General features: G+C 50.6%; 1 protein-coding gene across 3 annotated transcripts in view; it reads left to right on the forward strand.

Moving 5' to 3' along the window:
- Nucleotides 1–25,289, forward strand: part of Dip2 (disco-interacting protein 2) — a 244,673-nt gene that overhangs the window by 33,233 nt on the left and 186,151 nt on the right. The window contains exon 1 of one of the 3 annotated variants that reach the window (XM_077688015.1): nucleotides 111–299. The exons of the other annotated variants lie outside the window; for them this stretch is intronic. The gene's annotated coding sequence lies outside the window, so the exon portion shown is untranslated. Of the gene's footprint in view, nucleotides 1–110; nucleotides 300–25,289 lie in introns of those variants that run through there. 3 annotated transcript variants of the gene reach the window in all.

Raw genomic sequence — 25,289 nt, forward strand, 5'->3', positions numbered from 1 at the left:
CGTGTGCGTATCTCTGCCTTATCTTCGCCTCTTCTGGGCTGTTAGCCACAATGCATTTGCTATCTTACTTGCTGGGGGCCAGAATGTCATGCGTAGCATTGCGAGCGCCGGAATGTAGATGTTTGTAAATCCGGCAATAACTCGCTGCGCCGTGTCCCCGGGCGAACTTCTTCAACAGCATACGTATGTGTGTGTTTCTCGAGGTCGGTAATGTGTTCCCGTGCTCTGGAGAATCTTCCCCGTGACTTGGGATTGTGCTTCGCTTCTTACACCTTGGCGTGACCGCAGTCGCTGCAATGGTAAGCTGTGCGACGTACAGGGAGGTTAAAACCGCTTTAGCTTTGTCTCTTCTTTGTTTGAGAGTTATTTTTGTTTTTTAACGGCTCCATTCACTTGTGTAGCCTTTGCCCCAATTCACAGAGCCACCAGGGGCCATCTCCACTACTGCGTACCATAATAACGTCGAGGCTTTTAACGCTCAAAACGTTCCTCGAACGCACGCCGCCCTTGCTACATTGGCTTAGTTTTTAGTGGTGTATGTAACACGAGGTTTGTCTGGCTCCCAGGAAGACTCCTTCCGATCTGTACTTGTTGCCTCCGCCACCACGGTCAGCACTGCACCCGCCGCGGTCGCTCAGTGGCCAAGTCGTTGTGCTGCTGAGCCCAAGGACGCGGCTTCGATCTCGGCCGCGGTGGCTGCTTTTCTGGTAGAGGCGAACACCGAAAACGCCCCGTCGGCGCGCCTCGTATCCCAGGTTAACCCCACAATCAATCAATGATGCATGTAGGCACTCTCTACGGCATGCCAGGGACCTGGGGCGCGCTGCGATTTTGTAGTGAACTTCCTGCATCACGGACAGTAATCACCCAACAGCAGACCAAAAACACACTGCCCATCCGCTCACTTCATCGTGTCCAAGCGCCAGCGCACTGGTCGCGATGGTAAATAAGGTAATTCTGGCCACAAGGAGGTAAATTTTGCCATGATTTTCGTCGGAAACAAGGTAGCTCTCCTCAACTCTGTGGAACCGATACTCTTGGAAACCGTCTTCTGAGGAAATTTTTGGGTCACTGGCTTCCTCCGTGATCAACGTATAGGCAAAATTGATTCATGCGCTTCTTGAGAACGACGAACTTTCACGAAAGACTGTAGCATGCAGTCTTTTGCTCATGCTATATACACTCGCTCACCCACAGGGATACTCACTGAAATATGTGCGCTGCCCTTGCCTTTCACCTCCTTTTTTTGCTCTGTTTTTTTTTCCCTCTTCCCCACGCGTTATAGCAAACTAGACCATAGCCGGGTTCACAATCCTGCCTTTCTTTGACCTTTTTTTCTTCCTTCCGGGTGCTATCAGAAACCTCACAAACTTCATTGAGGTTTACACGCATTCTGTTAGCGAGAATATAATCTGGATGTCGCACGCCTCGCAGAACGCGAACTGTGACATGCAGTGCCCACGTCGGGTCCGAATCGGGGCGGAATAGTTCGCGTCCTACCACTGCTACTCCTTTTGGACCGCGTCTTTCACCTCTGCCGCCAAGCGTGGAATTTCGCGAGGAGAAATGTCCTTTGACCCATGATTTGGATTCCGGGGGATTTTGGCTGACCCGGAAGAGAGTCCATCTTCACTTGGCTGATGTATAGGAGGAAAATACTTAGGCCGACATCGGGTGGTTGCGCCTTCAGTCGCTTCTTTTTTTCCTTTGCTGGAGTTTCAGACCGACACCTGCATTTCGTCTTGGCTGTAAGTTTCGGCGCGCAAAGCCTTTTCCAAGCGAACGCACTCCGGCTTTGAAGATCGATCGCGTCGCGGATGTTTCTGGCAGATTTGGCCACATGCCGTTTTTTGGGTGTACATTCGCGGCGGCGTATTAACTCGCAGGGACAGCCAACGGGGAAGATTTATCGCAGCGCGCACTGGTCCTACTTTCTCGCTACCCACGGCAAGAAACGCAGGCCAGAGCTTATAGCGCAGTGCGTTGCGGCATTCTTTTTCCGCTGTCGGTAATCGGGGTTGTCCGCTGGCTCGGCTGCATGTCTTGCTCCTTGGCTTTGAATAATGATTGGCGAAACTTCCGACTGCGTTGTCATCCGTGATGACGCCCATTCTCTTCAAGAGTTCCCACGCGCCAACGCTTTATATAAGTAGGTGCGATTTCGATCACTTGTCACACTTGACCGCTGCCCTTTGATATGCCCAGGGGTTTCGAGCTATTAGTGAATTGACACCCGGTACTGCCTCCAACTTTGCTAGATGAAATTTGATATTTCATTGAATTTCTGTGGAGCATTTTTTTTTTCACTGGTTGAACTTGTGGAAACATTCAAAAGCACACTTTATTTGCTGGAAGCGGATTTTTTTTTTAACCGGTCGTAGTTTAGGTACATGCAGCGATAATTTATGCGAAAATCTGACGCGTCGACGCTGCGCATGGGCTTGGAGGCGCGCCGTAGTGAGTGGAGAACCACATATTGATTAGACCACCTCGGCTTCGCAACTCGTGGCACGTCAAGACATCCAACGATTCCGAATATTCATTCGCGTATGTTCTGGATGTATACTGACGGGTTAATGTCCTGACTTCTTGGACGTTTTGACGCATTAGCCTTTGTCGACACGGATGAATGTACGGCTGCTTGCAGAGGATTATGCAGTTTACCTTCTCGTCAGACTCGGTCACTTTGCTCACTGATCAGATCCCCTTTGCTACGAAAGTCCCTTCTTTCATGCATGCGCGCAGCCTGCAAAAATATATCAACCAAGGGCTGTCACAAAGATTATTAAGTAACCCTAAATAAATTCTACGGATTCTGAAGCAATAAAAACATTATTGTGGATGTGTACTCGCAACAAATATTACGGGTGAAGCACCTTACGGGCTCGGGCTGTCGATGTCTCCTGTCGTCGTCGTCGTCGTCTCCTGTAGTCACGGCACTAAAACACCTGGACACTCGTTTTCCAACGCCTCGCGCTAGAGCGCTTCGTGCTTCAAAGACACCAGACTTTCGCACCAAAGCTGTATACCTCTTCCCCCAACGGTTTCATCTCCGTGGGCAAAAACGCAAAGGCGCCAAGGATACGCTTATACACTGCATGCTTCGCCCCTCACCCGGTTTCACGTTAGTTGAGATGGTGCGAGATTTTTTTTTTTTCGTGAATTTTCCCTCGGCTAGGCGATTTATTCAAGGAATCGGCACGTGTCGAACAAATATCCCGGATGCCAAGTCCTTCCTTGTATTGTATCGATGTCGCCGTGTTGTGCGCGTTCTCGGAATACCGAACTGTCTGGGTGATTCCAATGCTCCTAAGTGCTTCAGGTCTAAACACGAACTATGCATTTCTCGAGTAAAAAAGAGGAGGGGGGGGGGGGGGAGATTTTATATAACCGATAGATAATTGAAATCTGGGGGTCCCGGCAGATGTTCTTACAGGAATGCATGTTTTTATCTGTTGGTCGTTTCGATTAGTAGATGCTTAGGCTCGGTTGGACGTTCTCATTGGATTAATATTTGGACTCGGTGGATGTCGCCGTGTGTACGTTTCTGAAAAAAAAAAACCAAGCTATTTTGCGTGATTTTATTCCAGCGTTCCTAACGTCCTTTGGTCAAAAACGCATTTCTCTTGCAAAGGCGCTTCGAAACACAAATTAGTATACACTGCAGCTGAGGCATCTCATGTAACCGATAAATAATTGCTTGCCTGGGGTCCGGCGGGCACATGTTCTTACGGGATGCATGTTTTGGCCCGCTGGATCCGTGCACTCAAATGTTTCTAGGCGGCCTCTCTAAAGTTGTCCAGACAGAGCTCTATCTCTCTGTATACCTCTCTCAGCTTGCGGCGTCCCTCGAGCGCAGGCCTTGCACACCAAGTGCCTCAATAATCGCCCACTCGTGCCCGTGTTATAGCACCGGCAATGCTATTGACCTGCTTGTCTGTCGTTGACGATAAAGGAGATGTCCCACGTGCTTTTGTCGCTGTTGCGAACATGCGTGCGGAATATCCTTGCGGTCACTTCGTTCTCTCTCTTTCTGTCCACGACAGGCCAGAATGGCGACGCCCAGAGTTCTTTTAATGTCGAAGTGCATAGCCAACACCCGTGGCTGCAGAGCAGCACTAATAAGTGGTCTCGTGACCCTAATTGTCTTTTGCCGCCGAGCGCGCGGAGCTTAACGCGACGCCGTGGTGCAGATATTCCTAGGTGCGGGTGTGCGCGGTGCCGTCGAGGTCAATGGGTTGTTCTCCGGGACAGCTGGCTTCCATCAGGAGTGGGGCGCAAGTCGAGTGGCGGAAGTGCGCGCCCTCGAGGTTCACGCGCGCGGCCGGGGCGGGGCCCGGTGGACCCTAGGCTCACGCCATCGCGCCATCAGCGTGGGGCTCTCGCCAAGGGCGTGTGCGGACCGCCGGGGACGCGGGGCCCTGTTGGCGGACCTGCGCCTGCCGCATACCTTCGACTCCGCCCCGCCAGTTGCTCGTCTCTGCATCCACGTGCCGGCTGATACGCGCTTCTATCGGTTAATATTGGTGGCCGGAACATTGTCATAACTGAAACTGGGGGCCCGCTAAATATGGTATGCAGTGCACATTCTTGAAGGGGCCCTGCAGCGGTGCTCTTCCTCTCTTTCGTTCGGGCCTGGAAGTACCGCGAAAGCTCTTGATTTGCGCTCTGCAGCGGATTTCTTTCCGTAGTCTCTGATTCGCGTTTGTCGCTATTTTCTTGACCATCGAATGCTTTCACTGCAGCGACGGAAATATTAATTTAAAGAAGCGGGCCTCCGATAGCAGCGTTACTTCTGGCCACATCACTTAGGAGCACAAAATTCCCGGACTTCTCAGAACGCGGGAAAAAGAGGAATAAGTTTTGAGTCCGTTTCTGAGTTACCTTATGCGCGTAGTTTTTGTCTGTAGGAACTGGCCCGGTATCGCCACCAAGCGCTCACGTCAGCTGGTGCCTGCATCTCCGGAGCTCTTTAGCTTAGTCTAGTACACTTTGACTGCTTTGAACACGTGTGCGTATGCGATAGCCACATAGCCGTTTCGTAAAAAAATAGCAGTGGCTTAGCTCGGCTATGCCAGGATATACGTAGCAAGAGCTAAGGTTCAGCTGGTTATTCTTAGGTTTCCTGGTTTTCTAGGATTAGCTGATTATCACGCGTACTGCTGCTAAAACGATTTCCAATCCATCACAATCCAATCCAGTCGCTGCGGCGGCGGCTCCAGCGCGCCAGCTGTCCGCCGTGAGGCGTCGCTGCTCCTCGCGCATGCGCAGCACGGCTCTCCAGGAGCCACGCGAAACTGCTCAACCTCGGCCAGTGTATAGCTCACGCTGCAAAACTACACCGCGTCGCCCGTTCCACCGCCGTGCGAACGGAGATCTGTGAATCCGGCCGCGGCTGCCGTGTTGCAGGCCGCATGCAAGTGATACTTGAGCGTCGTGAGCGTTCCGGTTACGTTTCCTTTCGCTCTCGGCTGGCTGGCGCAGACATCGCTAGCCTTGCGAAGACAACAATCCGGCACGCAGTGGCGGCGCATCCTTTTCCTTTATGCAATGCTGGCTGGCCGGAGAGAGCCTTTATGCTATGCAGTGGGACATTAAGGTGGCCGCTGCTTTTAGTCGTGCAAGCTAATTTTCTTGGTATATTTTCCACTTAGGAGCAGACGTGTTTTCGCTCCTGTTGATCTCAGACGGTGAATTTGGGGACAACGGTCAATTGGTGTCGCTAGCTGAAAGCGCGCATCTCGGTAAAAGTAACATCCTTTCGCTCGCTATTTTGTGTGCCGATATTAAAGGTAATGTTGTGAATGTAATGAGACTATTTCTCGCATCAGAAGCGCTCTTGTTCTGCTTGCGAACAGCCATTGAGTTTGACAACTTTCCGATCATGTTCTCTTGGAGCGGAGGCAAAGGAGCAGCTAGAGCGTACATATTTTTCTATGTCTTCGACAGCGTTTTTAATGCGGTTTTTTATTGCTGTCGGAAATACTAATACTGATGCAGGCACTTTCGGTTTTGTGTTTACATTTGGCCTCTAATGTGCCAGGGGTTTCTTGTGCGCTGAATAATGTGGACGTGCATTAGCCGCGGCAGCAGTTTCAGAAGTCTGGAATGGTGACATGTTCAAGCATACTTTCACATGCTTGTCGGAGGGGCGGTTGAATTAAGTGAGTGACGGAGCAAAATCACTGTTCGCGTTTAGGCAGCGCAAGCCAGACTATCGTTTTGAATCATTCGCGACGGATCGCTGTAGCACGACGTAGCTGTCAACGAAGTGGGCGACCCGATGTTCAGATGGACGCGATCAGGTGTCGGCGGGCTTAAATTACCGCAACGAGTGACTTCAAGTCTGCTCAGGGTGTTTTGCTTAATTCATCCGCTTTACTGCAGACGTCTCTTGAGTTTATTTTCAGTGCCGCAGGCCACATCTGGCTGCAGCTTATGACATTGTGACAAGGTGCACGTCAGTGCACGCGGCGGATGCTTTTTGGGATTCCGCATCGTTGCCGCCTACGTCGGCTGTCCAGCGTTGGTCAAGCACAGTATGGTTCCGCACGGAAGCCCCCTTTGGCGGGCTGAAGCCGCTTCCATCTCGGCGGCTCGAGCGCTGTCCGTCGGTGTTCGGCAGTAGAGGCATCGCTCTCCGGTTCCTTGGCCCGGCTGGCAGCGCGCAAATAAGTGCGCCACTCGTTTCCCCGGACGGCGGCGTCTATAGATACCTTCGCGGAAGCGCTTTCGCCGTCATTTCCGCGGGCCGTTTGTTGCTGGTACGGGCCGATCGATCCTGCCTCCGCCGCTGCTTCGTTACTCGCCGCAGCCTCATTCCTTGTCCGCCCACCTGGCTGTAAAGGGGGCCGTTTATAGGCGGCCCGCCTCCGTGTGCGTGCCATTGCCCAGGTCCTCCGTGGGGGCCGTAAACAGCGTCTGCAACATCCGCCACTACTGCAGGGTGGGCGCCTCCTCGGCGGCCCCTCGGCGCTCGACGGCGCTTCCTTGTTACGAGCGCACTTCGGCACGCGGCCTTTCTTTGCGCTGCGGTTCCCTGGGTCGTGGACTAGATTCTGCTTCGGCAGCGGAGTGCATCGGTCGACGGAGCTTCGTCAAGCGACCTCGGCTGCTGCGTATCAATCGCGTGCCCACAACTCCTCCGCGCACCGGCTGTCTTGTCGCTTTGCGACACCCAGCTCCACTGTCACGTGCGCGGGCGCTTTATAGCGAATTCTCTTCGTTGTCACAATGCTGACGCCTGGGGTGGCCGTGCGTTGAAGGCACTTCTTTGCCGGCAGCTACGTGGCCGTTCGCCCATTCGTGCCCTCCACCTGCTCCCTTGACGTTTGGTTGGCGATGCTCGGCTTGCCCAAGAACGCCTTCTCCCGGCGCCCTGTCGGGGGCCCTTCGGGCCTAGCCGTTTCTTCTTGTCGCTATTCTTCCGTACGCTGCGTCTCTGGCCCCAGCAGGTATACGGCTCGTCACGACCAGCCGACATTGCGGACGCGTGATACGTCGAGTGCGCGTGTAGCGAGGGGTTCGTTAACAGTCTCGGTCATGTACCGTAGTGTACCGTACACGGCAAGCGGCTATGGCCTGTATTGTGCGGATACATAATTTTCCCCATACTGCCCATTGTTGTGACACTAGTTATCCCCGTGTGTTGCTCCCCGCTCTCGGGTATAGGCCATGACCTGATGCCTCCCATTGCAACCAGCGCAATGAATTCCAACGTCTTGGGTTGCTTCATTGCGATACTGAGGCGGTAGCTTTTGCAGTGTGTGCTTCGTCTATTTTACAACTAAAGCTGCTGCTCTGAGGAGCTCCGCAACGAGCGCGGAGCTGGGGTTTTCGCGGAGATGGGTTGAGTATAATGAATAATGGGGAATTCGGTCCGGTTTCGTCCGTGTGATGGATGACGTCACGGACACAGTACAGTAGCACCGCATAAATATTTTGCAAATGTGTGTTGGTCGACAGCTTTCGTTGAACTCGTAACGGGCTTGGTAATATTTTTCTGTTATCCTCAAAACGGCAGTTTTTAACGAGGGGTAGGAGAAGGGGAATTCGACGATTGTGGCACGCGCACTCACAAGGGAGATTGCCCAGGTACTCTGCAGGTTTAACTCCTAGAGGCAAATGAAAAAAAGGCAAGGGAAATTATCAAAGCTGAGTCGTTATAAATGACAACCTGGTTAACGTCAATTCAAGCGGCAAAAGACGGGCATAAATGAATGCACAAATCTCCCGTTTACGTACCCAGACTTGGGGCCCCAAGAGGGTCAGCCTCATACGGTTAAACGGCTCCTCCAAGATTTCTCGTCTTGTCTCTGTGAAGCGGCGTTAGCGTGAAACAAATTAAACCCAGCTCCACCGAGTCTGAAATGTGCTGAAACAGCGTAACTGCGGTTTTCCTGTGTCGGCTCGAACGTCAACGGCCCCTCGCCCGAGAATGGCTGCGCCGTCGCCGCACAAATTCTACCGTTCGCACAAAGGGATCGGCAGCTAAACATCAGGGGCGGGAGCCTGGGAACTGGTAAGAATCCGGCAGCAGAGTTGCAGGGAAGGTCACCTCGCATTGACACGAGCAACAAATGCGTCGATTCCATGAAAGTTTATTTCCTTTGTCTCACAGGGTGATCCTCATTGTCATCGTCGTTTTTGTCAGCGTGGGGTTCGCCAAGTAGCATGTAGCTAAGCTTTTGCAAACTTGGCGGAAGTCGGTTGAGTTCGTATACTCAAGTCGGAAGGTCGTGATGACACGGCTAATTACATAACTTAATCAGTTATTTGATTGCAATCTGGCAGTGACGCAGCACACTTAGCTCCCTTGATGGGTCATCCAAAGATCGTATCCATGTCCTCGCTGACAAGTACCTGCATGCATCCCGTCAGCATTTCCCTTCCCCCTATACCCAGACTCCTAATCAATAACTAAACAAAGAGTTTCAGCTGTAAAAACTTAAGCCTTCCTCGCCTAATGCGAGAAGGATTGCCCTCCGAGGCCGGATCACGCAACGTATTGACTCTTAATGAGACCATAATTCCCTTGAGCACATTTCCGTGCAGTCCCAGTTTTTGCCGATATTACCCCGTATCTACGCATTGTTCAACTTCCGTAGAGGTTGTCTTTTCGTGCGAATTGTGGGAGCAAAAGTATAGTATACGGTCAGCCTTCTTTGGCTTTTCCACTTAAGATGTAACTTTTGTTAGATGCTATCTTGTACGCGTTATACAGCGTCCACGAGTTGCGGTGACCACGAAAGCTTTTATGCTTATTTCGAGGTTCGTTCGTTCATTCATTCATTCATTCATTCATTCATTCATTCATTCATTCATTCATTCATTCATTCATTCATTCATTCATTCAAAGTCCTTTGTACATGATGGATTTTCTGTTCAATCTAGGCACATAGTGCTTGTAAAGTGACCAGACAGTTGCTGATCGAAACAACACTGAACGCTTCCCAGCGCATGATACAAAGAAAAAAAAACACGAAAAGGAGTGTTTCTTTTTGCTCCCGAACATTGGGCTTTTTTTCTATTGAACACTGTTATTGGAAAAAAGTTCAATATTACAGTAACTTATCAAAGCGATAAGCCAATGCCACACTCACTTACAGGAATACAATTCAATGCGACTTGGAAATTATACATAGATATCAGAACATAAACATAAACAAGTTGAACGCAAAACCGATGAAGAATTCCACATATGTCAAGTGGCATTACCCACTCAGTGTTTACTGAGCCTGCACACCATTTTCTAATTGCCGTGTTCAGTTTTCGTTTCGTATTTGTCGTACATAATTCATGACTCGGTTCGTTAAATACTTCCGGAACGTAGTAGTTCCGTGTTCTGTTTCCACAGTTGGTGTACACTCGCGGTTTCACATACCTCTCGGTTTTTCGGTGTGTAAGCCTATCTGCAACTGGCAAAAGCGCAGGTAACATGGAATCAAATAACCGGATATTCCGTATTGTATTGAGTGGGAGGCGCGCGTTCTGTGGTCGTTCGATTTCCGCCCTGCATCTGAGTGCGCATTGTTGCACGGCGAGAATAGAAGCGCAGCCGGCCGCATTGATTGGTTGCCCGAGTAATAATCGACGTCGGGGGCCTTCGGCCTGCGTCGCTTCAATCTGCAGGCCTGATTAGAGCCTGCACGACGACCGTTTCGATTCGAGTGGCCCGGGACATGGTCCGCAGATGCGGCGACTGCGGGCGCTGCTTTCGGCGCCGTGGGATCCAGCAGCAAGACAAAGTTAGACTTCTTGATTACTCTGAACGCTGCACCTTAGCTGGCGGAAAAGCCCCGTGATGTCCTCCCTTCAAGGTCCTCTTGTCGCTAGCTCAAGCGCAGTGGGCTTGTCGGAAGTTGAGAAAGACTCCGGGCCGCAAACTACGGCATTCGCCCACAAAAAAAAGGCTGCGTGGGCGAGACTTCTAAATCGTTGCGCGGATGTTCCCGTAGAATACTCCGTGGCGCCGTTCGAGAATCGTGTCGGGACATGATCGCTGCTTCTTCACCGTGTAGATGGATCTGCACTGCTCCGGAATGCGAGAATTGGCCGCGCGTAAAAAAACGTACCGCAGCTGATTGGTTAACAAAGTGCATCTTCGACGAGTGAGGTGCATTTCGAGGTTCCTGATGAGCTGGAAAAGCTGCGCTGTATACAAGTGGAAACGCGATGCTGATATGCATCAAGTATCCGTGGCCTGGCCGACTTGTTTTTGTAGTGCATCGTTGCGTACATTTCAGAGCTCCTCTCCGTCCATGCACCTACTATGTGACTCCAGCGACGCACCGCTGAGTCTTTAATTACTGCAAACTTTCGCAAAAAAACAGAAAAGAAAAGCAGTCTCTTCTATTAACCAATAAGAATTCAGGGTGGAATCACTTTGAGATGGAACAAGGGGGGGGTGCTGACCAAGTGCAAAGTGCATTGAGGTGTAGTTGAGCAAGCCTCCGCGCGGCTTCTGCATTCATTCATGCAACTGCTGCTGACGAGACGGCAGTCCACCATTGTTGCTGATAATAGCAGCCTCTTATGTCTTTTGTGCACTTGACAGTGTAACGGAACAAAAATGCGTGTGACTTCGATTCGGATTTGATAGACAAGCGAGGGCACAGGGAGCCGTCATATAAGCGTGGAATGGTATACAGACGACGACTTTCTTGGTTCGGGACGTCCCTGGTTGTTGAGTCCGCGATTTTAAGAGTGCGTGCGGCCTTCTCGTTGTCCAAAAAGGTGGCTGTATAAAACTGGCGTCATGAGTCCCGCGTGTGCGGGGAGGTCACGCTGCGATGCATTCCACAGGCGCCAAGTTATCCGAACGCATCCATCGCCGCCACAGCGTTCGCCCCGCATGCAGTGGCCGCTGCCCTTTGCCTGCGCCCGCGAACGCACGCGTCGGCTGCCGCGTTTGGAGAGCGCTGCAAACAGTGCGGCAGCCGACTTATGTGCGGTGAGTGGCCGCGGTGCCAGAAGGCCGGCCGGAAGGAAGAAGGAATGCTCGGCTGCTGGCGTCGTCCCGGCTGGCCCTCTTGCTGCCGGGGGGCGATCGATTTCGTCGGCTCTGGCCGCTTAGGTCGGAAGAGGCCGGCCCCGGGCTTGCGTGCCGGATCCAGGTTGCTGCCTGTACTCTAAGGCTAACTGACTTCGGAACGCGTTGCAAACTGTGTTTGCGCTTGACATCTACTACCACGGCTCCTCGAAAGTTTATGTATTGTGCTGAATAGTCGCGGGATCATTTGGAACACATGGGTTCGCTTCCTATAGCGACACTTGTGAAAGTTTGGAAGCCTGCGGCTAAAAATAAACTCGGAGCCATCTATCATGCAGAGCAGCTCCCGCTTCGGTCGAGCGAATTTTGCGTGATTTTCTGTGACCCCACTCCAGTATCCCTAATGCGTTACGCCGAAAGACCGAGGCAAATGTTTATTTGCGCTTACGGTGAGGAAGCTACAGGCACAAAAAAGTTAGGATTGCGGGTTTCTCTTCAGCAACAGGCTGTTTGGAGAATGCGTAGCAGGCTTTGCCTCGACGTGGAGACCATACATGGAGTATGGTGCAACGGCACAAGTTAGGTAAGGAGCGCACATAATCCTGACATGCATCTCGAATGTAACGTATGACATCTTTTTGCTTGCAAGCTGAGTGCTTCGTGCTAATGGGCAGTTTGCAGTGGTAGTTTTAAGTAGGCCAACAGCGTAAAGAGACGCCGTGACGTCGTGACACCGCAAAGACGCCGTGACGTCTTCGCGGTGAACTACTCATCGTATAACGGCGCTTTACTAATTAATGGTCGTCGCACGTTCAGCCAAGCAGTAGGTTGGCTGAACGTTTGGAACGACTGGTAGTACACATCCCATTGCCTGCAATAGAGCGTCGGCAGTTCGATATCGGTTGATGCGGAGTCTTTGATCTGTGGTCACACAGCTTTCACTGCAAGTAAGAGCAGTTTATTACAGTGCACAGTGCCTGCTTTTCTATCTTATTGACCGACTAGTCGGTGCTGTTACGCTCTATTATGTTACAAAAAAAAATTAGTGCCCTTCCATTCTGTGAAGAGGGATGACCTGCGAAGCTGGACGGAGTCGACGGAGTGCACGAAACAAACCACGTTTGTTTGTAGTTTGCGATTGAGCATACACCCTAGCCATTGAGGTGAATGAAGCTTGGAAGCACTCGAGCTTTATTTTAGCGAACAAACAAGGGGCTGTGTGTTTCCTTCCCGCGTAGTAGGCATCTTACTGTCTGTGTAACATATCAACCCAATCCGCTCGACCACTGAGCATACCGGACAGGCCGCATTGGGCTGTTTGACGTCCACCTGTAAACCTCCCGACAGCACAGCGGACACGGGCATGAAACAAAAACGTTGACCTATACGCCTCGAGATTTGCGATCGCTGCGCCGCCTGCCGCCGCTTCTCCGCGGCGTTGGCGGGATTAGCGCTGCGTGGCTGATATGTGGTCATGCAGTGTTTTGGTTTTCCTTCGCTTCTCTTTGCCTTTCCGCGCTCTAAACAACTTGTTATGGTGACTTCTGTAAGCTAACTGCACGTTTAGGGCACTTAAAAAAACAGCTGCGTCTTGGTAGAGCGCTCTAACGCCAACAAGATCGAGCTACCCGGTGAGGCGGTTCTGCGCGCTTCTTGTGCGCTCTTGCGGGCGTCGGCGGTGGCAACAGCATATCACCGCTGCCACCTTCGAACACGTCAGCACAAGTGAATTCTATTTATTGTCGCCTCGTTTAGACCTGATATTGGCACTGTAAGAGGTTGGTTCGTGTTGCAGCGCAGACAACAAATGCGGCTTTGCTTCGAATATGTACGTCGTAGAAAAATATGTTTCGGGGTCGTGATAACCCAATAGCTGACAAAAACTTGTGCCTTTTATGGGAATATAAGCCACGTGAAAATGTTAAGTACAGAAAAGAAAATCTTAAGTCAGATATGTGCCCACTCATGCCTTATAGTAAGAACCAAGGTATATGTTAATGAAACCACGGGAAAATGAATGGTCTGCAGAAAGGAATAAATAGAATAGTCGTACGGGAATAAAAAAAAAACGAGTGCAGCTTCTGAAATGCTAAAGACGTTTGTTTGAGCAAGGTAGTATTCACCAGACCAACTAGATGCGAAATGCACTGATATTTCGCTAGACATGGGGAAGGGGGGGGGGGGGGGGGTTAGGAGGAGGACGCTCAACTATCGTTGTTTACAAATGCGGAGCGAAATCAACGAATGAACGTTTTAGCAATCACACACACAAGCTGCGAGTTCCCTTTTCGTTTGTTTTTCGCCTTGAAAAACGGCTGATCACTCGACGGACTCATTTTTTGAAGAATACAGGGTAAGCAGTTCACAAGCGATACGAGGTGTCGTTGGAAGAGTTGATTGATTGATTGCAAGGTTTAACGCGCCGACGCAACGGAGACGATAAGGCACGCCGTAGTGGAGGCTCCGGATTAATTTTGACCACCTAGAGCCTTAACGCGCGCCGAAATCTCGTACACACGGGCTCGTTGGAAGAGTGTCGTATCTGATAAGGGTCTCTGATTTCGGTTTATGCTAGATTCTGCAGTCTCCCTGTGTCATGACTCATATGACGGTGTTTCGAAGAAGAGTTTGGTCACGGACGCGGATTACTCTATAAGCCCATCTTCGCGCTTCTCGTGGAGGATAAATGTAACAGATGAATCTTTGCGAGCGCTCACCTCGGGACAAGACGACCCAGCATTAAATTTGTCGTCGTGTGCTGACTCCGGAGTGTAATTTTGCATTATCCATCGTACTTCTTTGGTACAATGTTTGTGAAATTTATGCCGCATTGGCTTGTTCATGGTACTGATCAATATCTGATATGTGATATTGGCAGGCGTAACTTGCGTGCTGTCAGGTATGAGTGCTCCGCTAGATTTTCTAAGTGCACAAAGTCGATTCACATCATAGTGTGTATGGCCGCTACATGACCATCGGAGGAAACACTGCTTACGAAGACACAGTCACGAAATTTCAAGGCAGCGGAATTGCAATCAGCTGCATGCAAATTCTGGCTTCGGGACGCCGGCCTGTGACACACGCCCGGCGCTCATATAGATCTCACTAAGATCGCCTCATAAACGTTTATACTCTCGTGAACATACCACGCTTCCAAACAGAGTGCCTGCTCCACGTTATTCAGTATTTCGAACGCGGACAAACGGTAAATCGCTGTCTTGAACGAGCTCCAAAAGCTACGGCGACAGTGAGGAGCGGGCCGGGGACTCCCGCGCCTGCTTTCGAAGCGGGCCGCTAGGGGGATTTCAGTGGCGCCCCTACAGGCCGCGCTCGAGGCGTATAGCTTCGCGTGCAAGCCCCCCTTCCTCCCTCCACTCTCCGCACGTGCACGCAAAAACCGGCAGCCGCATATGTGCACATGCTTAAATGTGAAAGACACCAGCAAATAACAGTTGTGAAAGAGGGGGGTATTGCATTATCCAGTGCAGTTTATATTTGTAAAAAGCAGGTTACATTTGTGTATACGCTTGAAGCCCTCTTCACGGCTACACATTGTCCGGTTTATTGCTCAAAATTTCCCATACACTTACGATGCGGTTGATTACTGCCGCTCAGGGACAATAACTGAGAGTTTCCTTAACATTTCGGTTAACGTAAATTGATAAAGTGCATGCGATTCCCAACGCCCGTGTGTACGAGATTTCGGCGCACGTTAGATCCCCAGGTGCTCAAAATTAATCCGTAGCCCTTCACTACGGTGCGCCTCATCGCCTGCGTTGCGTCGGTGCGTTAAACCCTACAATCAATCAATCCATCAATCAATCAATCAATGAAGCAATCAATCAATCATGTGATTCCCGCAGACTTTGCATAACCAGTGGTTCGCCGCCCTCGCTTGCCGTCTGCAGATTAGACATGTGACCTTCGACTCCCATTGGTCAGCGCTGCTCTGAGTCGCGTACGGCACGTCCGCGGCGCGAGTGGCTCGGGGGCTGGCTTACGCAGTGCGCCGTGGGTAGGCCAAGTAGAGTTGCCGGAATTTGCAGCGAATCCTTCGAGCTGGTTCTGGTGATAGGGGCACCCTATCTGGTGATGGCGTGCGCCTACCAACGAGCGAGAACGATGCCTTCATATCGCCAGGGTGGTCAGGGCCTCAGTTGTCATAAAGCACTTACACCGGCCCACCTTACCGAGTTAACCTCAAGGTCGTGCTTTACTTGAAATCTCAGAAAATAAATCTCCGTACCATTGTCGATTACTATGATCACTTTCCGCCTATCGTACTTACTAAGAAAAATTCACACGCTCACGCCAATGTGGCGCAACTTATAGCAACAACTTTAAGACGCACCGCTAGAACATCGTCTTTGGAGAATCGGCACCGAGAAATCGTATGGCGGTACGTCCACAGCTAGCTGTCGCTTTGCCTCGGAATGAGGGGGTTTACACGATTTCCAAATTGTTAGGAAAAGTGTTTTTCATGGCCGAGCGGACTTTGGCCTCTGCAGTATTGCCTGTTGCAGTGAAACGAGCACGCCAATGAGGAGCCTTGTTGATGTGTCCCGAATCCATTCAAGCTTTGATTTTTGACATCAGGTATGGTACGGGTAGGATTGAAGCTGATATACGAGTTTTTAGCGCTACTAAGGAGGCTGCGTATACTTACTTACCTGGTCTATGTGTTCATTGCTTTCGCATAGACAACAAATCACCGCGGGACGTAGGAGTACGTAGAAGGCCGCAGCTTACACGTCGTCACTGTCATTCCAGGAGGCGCTTGTGGAACAAACGCGTGTGGCTGATTCCAAATGGTCGAAGCGACCCGCACGCGTTTCGGCGCATTTCGCGCTCATTGCCTTCGGAAGGACGAGCACAGGCGGTGCGAGTGTTCGCCCGCTGGGGCTCGTTGAGACACGGAATGGGTGCGAGTGCGGGCGCCTTTGCTGGACGCCTGTGAGAAGTGGGCCATCTGGTGTTGCCAGTGAAATTAATGTGCCGGTGTCGTTAGGGCGGGAACTAATTAGTCGATCCTCAATTGAAACCGCCAGCTACGCGCTGCTTCTCAGTGGAGCGCGCCGCTGTAAAAATGGTACGCACTGTGCCTACAGTCGCTTTGCGGCACTACTTCGCCGCAACGGGCAGATCCAACTATATCAGTCCGTGGTTGCAAATGTAGTTGGTTCTGGCAACGGAGCAACGCCCGGCCTCCACGATTGCTGTGGTGTGCATGCGACAGCTTTGTATTTGCTGCTCTCGGCTGCTTTCCGCGTGCTACGCTTTCGTGTCAGTAGTCCCCGTCCCCTAGGTAAGGATTTAAGACCACTTAGGCCATATCTATGTATTGTAACGTGGCAGTAGCGGGGGGGGGGGGGGGGTTCCGCATCGGCACAGCTCGAGCAATACGTCAACTGGCAATGGTCGTCGTCTTCTTTGCCTATGTGTCCAATATGGAATCATCATCAAGGGCAGTGGTTCTCAGCCATAGATGTGCCTTGGGGACCCCTCGTGCACCGGTGTATGCGATGAGAGACTCCTTGCCTTGGGCAGTAGTTGGGGCGCTGTTGTTGTCGTGGGCATTTCTCGTTCCGCCTGGGACAAATCGGAAAAGACCAATCCAGCCTCCTCTGCCAGACAAAACGTTGTCGGCGTCGGCCATCCATGACTTGCAGACGTAAAAGCTACCGCGGCCAGCGTGAGAGCGCTTAGACCGCACCGGTGCCTCGCGTCTAGTTTGTGACGCAATGGCTACGTATCGAAAAAACAAAAGGGAAGTGGGTGAGAGAAATTCCAGCCTTGTTTGCTTATTTCTCAACAAATAACGCATCGTTACTCGTCGAACAAGAGCCGGGAGAGCTACGAAACGTATGATCTTTCAGTTAAAACAAGATTTCATTCAGCCTTTAGTGTCCGTTTAATGTGGCAGCGTGGTGGGCTCACATGGGTCGCCGTTTGGGCATTGTCACTCGCAATTGCTTACCCAGACCTACAAGATCACTCAGCACCTTAAAAAGAGAACAGTCGCCTGTTCGCCCGACTCAACAAACTTTGGGAGAGAGGGAAACGAGTTGACCGGAACAATCTTGTGGAGGTTGCGGCGAAACTGTGAATGTGTCGCACGGCCGTGCTGGATTCATGACTCCGAAGGGCGGACGAGTTACAAAACCTTTTTTTTTTCTTTTTTTTTTTGTGTGTGTGGGTGGGGGGGAGGGGGGGTGCGTATTCCAGCGATGGCTTCACCGACCACATTTGAAAACCACTGATCTAGGCATCACCGGCAAATTTTGGAGCCAACCTGGGGAAAAAAAACAGGACCCGGCCGCAACTTTCCCCTTTTCGAGTCCGTCCGCTATTTTGACATCGCGTGCACTTCGCAGCGTGCCTGTTCATGTGCGTATCATTTACTGTGCGTATCATAACACAAAATGTTTGAATTAATCCCCATATTTCAATAGAGGCAATTATATGTCACTCACTTGGTTGCGCTTTCTCGCGCACCCTTCCGAGGACTGAAACCTGGGTCTTTTTTTTCCTCGCTTCTGCTTATCCGCAGTGTGGAGAGCACCGATATGCGCACAATCTGCTTACACAGTATACGTCTGCTGCACGCAGTCAGCCACCCTTAATCAACAATTTTAATTGGCACAGTGCCCAGAACACCTCCAGAAGTAAGAACAAAACATTTTAATTTGTTCCGCGAGTGAGCTTTTTACCCCTGTAACAGCGCGTCAGAAATGTTATTTCGTTAGTTTCCTGCTTTCAATACTTCTTACCCAATCTGTATGCAGCTTCTTTTTCTCGGAGCTGAAATATAGGTCACATTTGTGCCAGAGGAAAAACGTCGTTTGATTAAAAAAACGTTGTCTCGCCTTACGAAATTTAAATTCGGATGGACGTGGCGCCCTTTATTAAAAACTTGAAATTTCCGTTTCCGTTTGGTTTGTTTTCCAGCATAACAATTGCCTGCGCAGTCTAAATACACTAACAGATATTTTGAACAGAAAATGAATACTTAACACTCCGCAAAATAGTGTATGGCACAGCGCACAAAGCAAATCCCATTGCAGTCGTGCGCACAAGCGCAGTAGCGCCGTGTTTCACGGACATCAGCGCGCATTGAAGTGTTCTCTTCGCAGTTCAAACCCTCTTCCTTTTTGCAGAAAAATAAAAATAAAACGTTAGAGAAATGGTTTTTCCCCATGTGGGATTTTAAAACTTGGCTCAGCGGTATGTACGCGTTTTGCGCTCCAACCTAACGTAACCACGGTGGCAGTATTTTACATAATTTCTGATACAAATTTCAACTCTATTGGACCATATTGACAACGTTTATTTTCGACTGTCTTACGGAGTTTAGTTTTTTGCCGCAAATCTTCGAGGTGGAACGTACAATCAAGATAAATTGGTCTTCTGAAATGCAGAGACGGTGTACTTACAATAATTCTCAGCGCATACGCTCCACCATATATTGCCGCGCAAAAAGAAGAAGAAACGAAAATTGCGTAGGTGCAACTTATTGTAACAGTGGTCGTGTGGCAGCAATGACAGCCAGAACCCAGTGGGTTCTAATCCCGGAAGCCGTTCTAGCGCCGACGGCAGGCGCCAGCTGATTAGTGCAAGCTTATCAGTAGTTGTTTGAGTTATCGGATTTTTAGGCGCATGTTAATATTTAGTTATAGATGCAGCGATTATTTCAGGCCAGCCTTAACAAGTGTGTCCATAACCCGCCGCGGAGGCTCAGTGGCTAAGGCGTTGTGCTGCTGAGCATGAGGACGCGGGTTCGATTCCCGGCCGCGGCGCCGCCTTTCTGATGGAGGCGAAAAGGAAAAACGCCCGCGTGTACGAGATTTCAGTGCACTATAAAGATCCCTAGCAGGTCAAAATTAATCCGCAGCCCTCCACTACGGCGCACCTCATCGCCTGCGTTGCGTTGGCGCGTTAAACACAAATTCAATCAATCAAGTGTGTCCATAGCTGTTTATCGCAAAAATGTGCTAATATTGTCTGGTTCCATTTTCCTTTGCGTCCGTTTTTTTTTTTATTATTGCTTTCCTTGCTAGGTGCAAACAAGTGTTGAAGAAGACAAGCAGGAAATTAATGGTGTGTTTACGTTATATTGACGGAATAAATTTGGTCCTCGCGGCAAGTACTGGCTTTACTCCTCATGCGGGCGTGCAGTACTGTTGACCCTTCCGCGGGACTTGCAGTTCAGTTTTCAACGGCGTCCGTTTCAAACTTACAGTGGGCATTACGGAGGTATTCCGCATGAAGACCAGACAAGACGGAACAGTTGCAATGACAGGGAAAGAATCGAGTCATGTGAGCCCGCCTTTCACGCAACCTGGATGTCCTATCAGGATATGCGACAACGATGAGGGCGAAAGGACGAGTACCGATAGTGCTCTTTGCACGCTTGTCATCTTCTACAGCATGCTGAGTCAGCGCCTTCCTAGAAAATCGAAGAGACGGAGCCACTTGATGCGGGGGAAGAGGAGCACGAGTTGTTCTTGCGCGGCTCCTCTCCAGCGCAGGTCACGAACAGGATGGCGTCGTGGTACCCCCGTCCTCATCTGAAAGGGTACTCGCGATACTGTCGCTGCCAGAGGACGCGTTGTTTCGCCCTTTCGGGTTTTCCGGTGTGGCGAACATGACGACGTACTCTCGAACCCTTTCATCGTACTCTTGGGGCCAGCGCCTCATGATTGCTGCCTCTTGATTCAGTGGGACGATGGGGGCAGGGTGGGCAAGCAGCTGGGGCAACAGCCGATCGAAGAGGTCGAGCAGGTCGGAAGAGACGTTCCACGCTCGCTTGACGGCGCTTTCGCAGACAGCTCCAGACTCCAGGTCAATGTTGGGGTGGTAAATCTTGTTTAGAAAACGTACTGCGGGGGACTGGCGGGGGTACTGTTCGGGTAAGTCGACCCTGACATCCCAGACACCCGTCCAGTATGGCGTTCCTTTCGGGCCGTAGAAGGTCACGTGGAGCTCATTTAATTGTTCGAGGATGGTGGCGTCGTGGTCGCTCGCCATGAGCTTCCTGACGTGGTCATGTATGGGCCACTTCCATTTGCTCGGAGAAAACATAATTTGTATCGGCTTACGCCAAGCTTACCCACTTTAATGAACTCCGATACCAAAGGCGATGATGGTGGTTGTTGTTGATGATGCCCTCGATGAGTTTGGCGCAATGATGTGTATTCTTTTTCGTTTCCTGGCGTTTTATGGAATTTCATGACATACTTCTTCGTTTTATGGCATTACTATATTGCGTGGAGCCATGAACAAATGCTTATGCACAGCGGGATGACCAGAAGAACTCTTCACTGTAGGAGTCCACAAACTGCGGAGTGTGCGTGAATGCTTGTTTAACTACTAAATTATCCTAAAAACACGCGCATTAACTTTCCGGCCGCTACGCGAAAGAAAATTCCATGAAATTGTTTGTTTTAAAGCGAAGCTTCAATGTCCTAACAGATTCCGTTGTACGCCGGTGCGCCCTGCAGGAAAGGCAACTTTCTCTGACGATGATGATCATCTTGGGTGAAGTGAAAGAAAAAAAAAATGCTTCAGTGGCCGGAATCGAACCCGGGTCCCTCGCGTTATGAAGCCGGTGTCCATCCGATTGCTCCATTTCGGTGCAAACTCAGACAACCAAAGAATCCGTCACGAAATAGCTTCGCGTTCAACCATCGTCGTCGTTAGACGGAGGGGTGCATGATTTTTTTTTTTCGCCTGAAACTTTTGCTTGAGTCATGAATGCCTCCTCCTGCAGGCTAGCTTTCGTTTAGCGAGGCCCTTATCGAAGTTTTTAAAGATAAGTCCCATTTCAAACATCTAACAGCGCTACGCTTCTAAATAATAGCAGCTAATGCGCAAAGCTTGAATCCCCAACTTACCTTCTATATCCCAGTAGAACAATCACGTAGCGGAGAAGGCATGCGGTGTCCCGCCCTGTCGGACACTGAGAGGAACCACATTAATTCATTGGCGCATAACTTGGGGCTAGACATTCTGCACGCGTTTCTGTAATTGGACTCGTCCAGGGAGGAAATGGCGTTCACAAATGAGGCATGCTGCAGTTCTACCGGTCGCGCCGTGCTTTCTACCCGCGTCGCGTGGACTTCTGTGGTTGCCATTATGTTTCTTGTGTTCCATTATAAGTGTATGTGTCTGGCGGTGTTTCTTCTCTAAGAGACTCAGGTTGGAACGGTGTATTACACCCACCCTTCCTTTGCAGTGTCGGTATATAAAGGCGGATTCAATTACCATAAAGCCCTGAAACTTCGCGACCCTAATTATTCATGAATCAGGCGTACGGTGGACATTCGCGCCACTAAGTTTTGCGTGCGCGACCGAAGTTCGGTGGTTGAAGTTAAAACTTCAGGGAGTGGCGTAGCCGCCTTGCGGCCGCTACTGCATGGTACCACGATTTGACATAATTACACAGGGCGAGCCCTTTCGGGCTCATGCAGTACGGCCACATTGAAAAAGAGCCTTATGGTGGTTTTCATCTGTTTCAGCGACTTCTTCTGCATCTCAATTAACGCATTATTCACCGAACATTTTCGAAGATAGGCAGCACTTCACCAGGTGGAAGGAGGGAGAACAAACAATTTAGAGGCACTTCAGACCGCTTACGTGTATAAATGCGAAAGCACTGCGTTATATTTCAAGGCGGCCGCTTTTCTGATCGAGGCGAAAAGCAAAAAAAAATAAAAAATTACGCCCACCTCCCCTCGCGGGAACCCTGGTGTGATGCGACGCTGAGGGGGGTTCAAGCGCAAGCGGAGAGCAACCGTCGACGGAAAGGCACACCGGTTATATGCGCAGCGCACCCGAAGGACAGGAGACCGCGGAGAGAGAGAGTACTGCACATGCGCAGCACCGCGCGCAGCACCGCCCACCGGCGTAGTGAGAGCGCGCTGGGCCGCACACGCTCTCACCTGGGCACGCGCCGGCGCCAGTGCGTCTGCCGTGGCTATGACGCAACACAATCCAACACAATCCACTTTAATTCAATCCAAGCCAATCCAATCCAATCCAATGCCCCTCGCGAGAGTGTTCGCTATCGGGAGGAGAGGGGGAGAGTGGCTGCGGACAACGGACGCACGCGGACAACAACGGACGCACGCAGGAAGGACAGGGCCGCCGACAAGAGATGCTCTGAGCGTCACATCTAAAAAAGCCCGTGTGTACGAGATTTCGGCGCACGTTAACGATCCCCAGGTGGTCAAAATTAATCCGGAGCCCTCCACTACGGCGCGCCTCATCGCCTGCGTTGCGTCGGCGCGTTATCCCACAATCAATCGTCAATCAACGTTATATTTCAAGATTTGCGATCCTCTGTAAGTAATTACAGGCTCGTCGCGATTACACTATCCTCGTTACCAGAAATGCATATGTCTGGCGTGTAACCTTCGTGTCATAACTGTGCACGGGTCTCGGCTGCTGGCGGTCTTACCTTCAACGAGCGCCTGTCTTTTTGCTCGCCGTGCGTTACCGCTGTATTTTCTTGAATCTCTTTCAGCGGCTTACGTCTGTTGGCGACCACGTTTCACAGCTGCCGCTGTGGTATAGATCCTCAGAGTCCGGCGTAGTACCGGCACCACCAACTGCAGAAACATGTCCAATGTGCGATTTTGTCCTCTAATTACCATTGTCCTAATCGTTTGCCCATTGCGTCGTTTTATTCTTCGCCATGTTACCATGGCTAAGGGTTTGGAAATCGTTCTTGTTAGTCCGACATATACGCTATTAGCGTAAACGTTATTTGCTACTTTTTAATTAGCGTACTGAATGCGTGTCTCTAACGCACGCTTTTAAGTCGGAGGACAACACATTCACTAGGTTCATCTTCAGTCTGCCAAGGCCAAGGACCGGCAGCAGTGAATGCGTAGTGCAGCGATTTATACACCCCCTCCTCTCAACGTCCCCCCCCCCCCTCTCCCCCGAAATTGAAATTACGGATAAGCCTCTGGCGTAGTGTTCTCGAATTCCTAAGGCCCTGTTGTCGAATCTCACACACATTCACCTTTTTTTTTTACTATTATTCCCTTCGCGCCATCAGCAATTTTTGTGACCTTCGCTTGGTCCCGCCGACGCCGGACGCAAGATTTCGGCGTAACTTGGACATTTATGGTGATGGGAGAACTCTTAATCGAATACAGCAAATTTTTCGTAGCAAATGCACTGCCTGACAATACAGCAATGGTGTATCCTGGCAAAGAAATGGCAGTAAATTAGCAAGGAAAGTATAACTTTACAATCTGAAAAATCTTCCCCCCCCCCAAAAAAAAAAAAATCAATAAATTTTTGTCCAGGCACGCTGTGGAGTGCATCTGAGTGTGATTATAAAAGGGCAGCAAGAGGCGCAGAAAACGTGAAACCTGGGGAGGGGTGAAGCGTGCAGTGTATAAATGTATTCTTGTTGTTTTTGCCAACGGAAATGAAACCGTTGGGGGTAGAGGTGTGCAATTTTGCTGTAAAAGTCTCTTGTCTTTTAAGCACGAAGCTCTCTAGCGCGAGGCCTAAACGTGTGTCCCGGTGTTTTTTTAGCAGTACGCGTTTCGTGCTAGCGCGAGGCGTAAACGAGTTTCCCGGTGTTTCAGTACCGTGACTACATGGAACGATGATTACGGCGACGATTACGATGACGACGACAGGAGACGCCAACAGCCCCAGCTCCTAAGGCGCTTCGCCCTTATCTCTTGTTGCTCCTATTGTTCGACATGTCCAGATTGCGTCGTAGCCCTGCCCATTTCATACGACATCCTGTACTTTCAACTCCCCTTTATTCGAACGAAGTCCCGAACCCCTTCGAGTTCGAATTAACGAACTTCGCGCCATATTTTAGAATGACTTGTTCGCAACTGTGTGTTGATCCAAACTTAGCTGTTTTTCTTTCTTTTCTTTTTCATTCAGCGCATGCAGTAGTTTGCCGTGAGAAACTTTTTTTTTTTTGGTCTTGCATGTTTTGTTTGTATCGTGATAATAATGTGATCGAGAACTACCCGTACGAAAGCTGTTGGGGACGATAAAAACGAGCTCTCCTTTCACCATTAAAACGAGATACAAATTCGGCCAGCTTCACACACTTCGAGAAAGTGGGCGGGAGCATGAAGCGATAGTCAGCGAAAGACTGTGCGTATTGAGCTATCGATTGCATCGTCATTGCATCGGGTCGACATCGCGTAAAGGCCAATGTCGCGTTAGCCAAGAGCTGACAGCCGAGTTAGCTAGCGGGCGGTCTCTTTTTCACGCACACGCGCACGTGGCGGAGGCATGGCGGCGGAGGGAGGGGGGCGATTCGGGCGCGTCCCTCTTCGCGGTGTCCTTTATCGCCCATCGGAAGCCGCCCGCTGCGCTTTAGATCCTCGCCCGCATTGTTATGGCCCTTTTTCTTGGTCATACTGCGTAACCTTCGCGGCGTCACGCGTTGAGGGTTCCCTTTGTGGAGCGCCAGTTTGCCGAGGAGAACTCTCTCCTTGTAGGTCGGGTGGCTCGGCGTGTTTAGGAGCCCGCTAAGCGCGAGTTTCGTTTTCTTTTAGGGGCGAAGCCTCTTGGGGGCTCGGGCTTTCGGCGTCTCCTGTCGTCGTCGTCTCATGCAGTTACGGTACTAAAACTCGGGGACGTTCGTTTTCCGGGCTAGAACGTACGCGTACTAAAAGAACACACCTGGACACTTGTTTTCCAACGACTCGCGCTAGAACGTTTCATCTCCGTGGCCAAAAACGCGTACTAAAAGAACACATCGGGAAACTCGTTTTCCAGCGTCTCGCGGTAGGACGCTTCGTGCTTCAAA

The sequence above is a fragment of the Haemaphysalis longicornis genome, unplaced genomic scaffold (assembly GCF_048455015.1).
Source record: "Haemaphysalis longicornis isolate Haplotype H1 unplaced genomic scaffold, Haemaphysalis longicornis Haplotype H1 scaffold_1, whole genome shotgun sequence".
Classification (NCBI taxonomy): domain Eukaryota; kingdom Metazoa; phylum Arthropoda; class Arachnida; order Ixodida; family Ixodidae; genus Haemaphysalis; species Haemaphysalis longicornis.